The sequence below is a fragment of the Hippopotamus amphibius genome, chromosome X (genome assembly GCF_030028045.1).
Source record: "Hippopotamus amphibius kiboko isolate mHipAmp2 chromosome X, mHipAmp2.hap2, whole genome shotgun sequence".
NCBI classification, from domain to species: domain Eukaryota; kingdom Metazoa; phylum Chordata; class Mammalia; order Artiodactyla; family Hippopotamidae; genus Hippopotamus; species Hippopotamus amphibius.
In genome coordinates this window covers 64,203,943-64,208,027 of record NC_080203.1, presented here as the reverse complement: position 1 = coordinate 64,208,027, position 4,085 = coordinate 64,203,943, and positions in this window count along the sequence as shown.

The window sequence follows — 4,085 nt, the reverse complement described above, 5'->3', positions numbered from 1 at the left end:
TTTCTAAATGTTACTCATTGAAATGAGCATACAATAAAAAGCATTTATTGCACTTCAAGGTTTTATGAGTTTATTTAAAGTTGTGTTGTAATGTCCTTTATTAAGACTTTTCATTTAAAATTGCTCTTAGGCAGTTTTGTCTGCACTTTAACGTCTTGTAGAATTTTGTGCATTAACAACAACATGAGCTAGGAATTTAAACAATTATGATGACTATGGCGTGATTATTCCTCAGAAATTTGTGTTTTTGCTAAAACCGTGATGGAATGCTTTAAAGTTGTCCATTTTAAGACTTGAGACTTAGTATTATGGAGAAAACTAAAAATTCTTAACCTGCTTAAGTAACACAATCCTGAAAAATGAATCTAATTATGTTCCCAGTAGACCAATATATATTCAAAAGGAGGAGTATTAAATCAAGTATTTGGGAAAGATTTCTGCAGATGAACATTAAATTAATCTACTATGTCAAACTACTCAGCATTCAATAGGGTTCATGTACCTAGATATAATATATAGCACTATTGCTTAAGATTCTTTATCAGTTGGGTTAATTATTCTTTAATGGTCACTAAAAGAAAAAGAAGAAATCTATTAGCTATTACATGTTAGACCAGTGCTTTAAGCTTTAATGTCTATAGAGTTCATCTAGGGATCTTGTTAAAATACATATTCTAATTCCGTAGGTGTGGGCTGGGGCCTACAATTCTCCATTACTAGCAAGTCCCCAGTGAGTTACTACCATAGGAATAGAAAGGTGTTAGACAAAGCCCCCAGTGTAATTCTGGTACACTTTGCCAACTTTGCTTAAACAAATCCATACTGAGGACTTGGCGTTTGAGCTGAGACATGAGTGGCAGTTAGAAACCAGTTATGAAGATATTGTGCAAGAGCATTCAAGGCAGAGAAACATATGCAAATGCAAACAACCTGAGATGGTAGAAGCTTTGGCTGGATCATGGTGAGGGGGACTGATAAGGGATGAGACCTGTGAGAATTTGAAATGTGAAGTTATTGGAGGGTTTTAAGGAAAGGAGTGATGTGACAGTGATTTACATTTTGAAGATCACTGTGGAGGCTGTGTGAGGAATGTATTGTAGAGGAGCCAAGGGAAGCAAGGGAGCCGTGTGAAGAGGTGATTCTAGTTGTTCATGTTGACAGTGGAGCTGGAGAAAAGCAAATGGATTTTCTTTTTTATAAATTGAATCTAGAAAACCTCAGCCAAGATAGAACACGTAAGAATTCAGCCCATGTTACAAACAAAAGATTATCTTAAAAAATACAGATTTTACCAGTACAGGCCTGCCTTATATGACCTAAAAATGTAGGTCAAAGTACCTTCACAAGAAGGAGAAATAATCTGGTAATTACTTTAAAAAAAAAAGGGCGCTTAAATCAGAGATTTAAACAACACATTTTTAGTTTTAACCAGTTGTAGTCAAAATGCTACAATAAAACAAAAAGAGAGAAAGAAAATGAAGAGCATTTGACTCCCACACTTAAAATGAAGTACACACAAAGTTTAAACTGGTTAATGACAAATGCCTATAGCTGTGTTTCTTGAACTATAAAGAAAACAAATTTTGGCAGTCTTTAAGTATATATAGCTTAAAATACCATTTTTTGCATTTGGCACCATATGTATGCCATTATCTTCGATTTTGCATTACTGTTCACAAGAAAGCTTTATCTAAGGCTTTGATTTTATGATTATGAAAGAAATAAGGCACAACCACAGTTTTTCTTTCTTACTTAAATTTCATCACTGTTGATGTGGTTCTTTTGTGTTAAAAAAAAAAGTGCAACTATCAAAACTAAAAAAAATTATAGAGTAATATTCCCGTTCTGCTGATTTTAAATATACAGTACATCATACATACTTTACAAGCAAGTTAAATGGAGATAAAGTTGAAATCATAGAAGATGCAAATAACCTTTCAAAATCAACACAATGTGTTCTGAAACTTTTCATGACTTAATACCATGCATCTGTGATCAATGAACTATGTGGTTTTGAATCGGATGTAGACCATTAGTGCTACTACTTGAGCTAAACTTCTGCATGGTTCATAATTTTTAAAGTGTGTAGTTAATATTATGCATGTTATTGTCCTTTCTTCCATTCTTACCAGTATGTGCCCATTTGCAAAACAAAAATGCTAATAATCAGTAATAGTCCTATAAAAGATGTTAACTCTGTTTAGTCATTGACTGATCTTGGTCTAACCTTAAAATTTTGTGATTATTGACCTCTGTTGCATTTATTCTAAAACCCCCCAAATTATCTAGCTGTTTCGAATATCAACATTACCCTGGTGTATTCACTGCTGTATGCATTATTGTTCTTTGTTGCTGTTTTATGCCTTCATATTAGCAAAATATGAAATTCTGTGAAAAACAAAAAAAAAATCCCTTTGATCTTTAAAAACAAAAACAAAAAAAAATAACCCCCCCTTCTGTAGCAGGAAACAAATTGCTTGTTCTTGAGAACTTTCCCATCAAGAATTTAGTAGAAGCAGGTATACTTATATCATTTTGATGTTTTTGTTAATGTTTCCAAACAATGTACTTTGAAATCAGAATCACTTCTTATTCATTTTCATATAATTCTCCTGATGCTCTTCATCACACATTAGTGATCAGAAATGAGATGTAATTCTCCAATCCCTGCCCGCAAGACCTGAGTAGGACCTTACTGTAAGTTGAAGGGAGTTGCCCTAACTCATGGATTGTGCAAGAATGAACTGCTGTTGGGTTTGACTGATTGTAGATGGGTTGTGGTGTGGTGTATCTGAAGGCTATTGAATGCAACTTACAATGCTTAATAAAAATCTTTATTCTTTTAGTATAAAAAAAAAAAGGCACTTTTCCAGAACTGTTCAGAGTCATTATGTGGAGATGGATTTGTCTGATTGTTACTTCTAGGTGGCCTATACCATGATGGAGAGGAAAATATTTAGAATTATTCAGGTAGAGCTCTCAAATTCAATTCATGTCTCATATAGGACAACCACCAGTTTGAACCTTGACCTTCCCTCAAGGATATGTATGATAGATGTAGTATGACAGATAACTTTCATTGCAAAAAATTTTCAACCATATACAATATAATGAACCCCCATATAGCCATTACCCAGCTTCAGCAATCATTACTTCATGGCCAATTTTGTTTCATTTTTACTCTTCCTCACTCCTACTTTTACCCACCTACCCCTCATTGGTTTATTTTGATGCCCCCTTCTCTCTCTGGCTTAATTTGAAGTAAATCCCAGACATATTTTTAAGAATTTTTGAAGGAAGATACAGCACAGTTCTTAATCTTATACATGCTTACTTCCAGAAGACTACTTGCCTCCCATGAAGGCAGGGGAACTAAAGAATCCTTTTGGTCAGATCTTTCTATTTCCCTTTATTGTGAGAATCAAGAAAAAACTGGCAAGAATTGGAATTCTACCAAATAAGGCTTTTAGGACTTATAAGCCTTCATTTAGAGAAAATGCAGAACTAGATTAGAACCCTAGAATATCACTGGATTAGAGAATTCTTTCAATTTTGTTCAGCTCCACCCTGTCCTACCAAAAGAATTAACTTGTAAATTTGATACTGGTTAACAAAGGTCTCCTAGAACCTTGGATCCTAGATAGGAACTGGCTATTGTTATTGGCAATCTAGAGGCCCTGCAGAAGAAATTGTATATTTTGTAGAGTTAAGGCTCTAGCACTAGATATCCCAAACTAAAAATATTTCACCTGACTTGTTCTAGTTGCTAGGCCTCTCTCTTTGAGCATCACCCAAGCAACTATTCCAGAGGGAAATCTCCATTTTAAAATTTGGACAAATAGGCAGTATTGGAACTATTTAACCTATAATGCAAGTCCCAGTCACCTCCCATCTGACTTGTAAACCCTGTCAGCCTAGATCCCATCATAACATAGCTGGCTCATCAGACCCTTTAGGAAACTACTTCAAAAAGCCTATGTAATTCCCCATTTTAAGAAATTGGTCTGATTTGTTATATCTTGGCACACTTGAGGAAGGAGTGTTCAACACTGGTTGTGTTAGCAAACCAAATATTAAATCAAAAT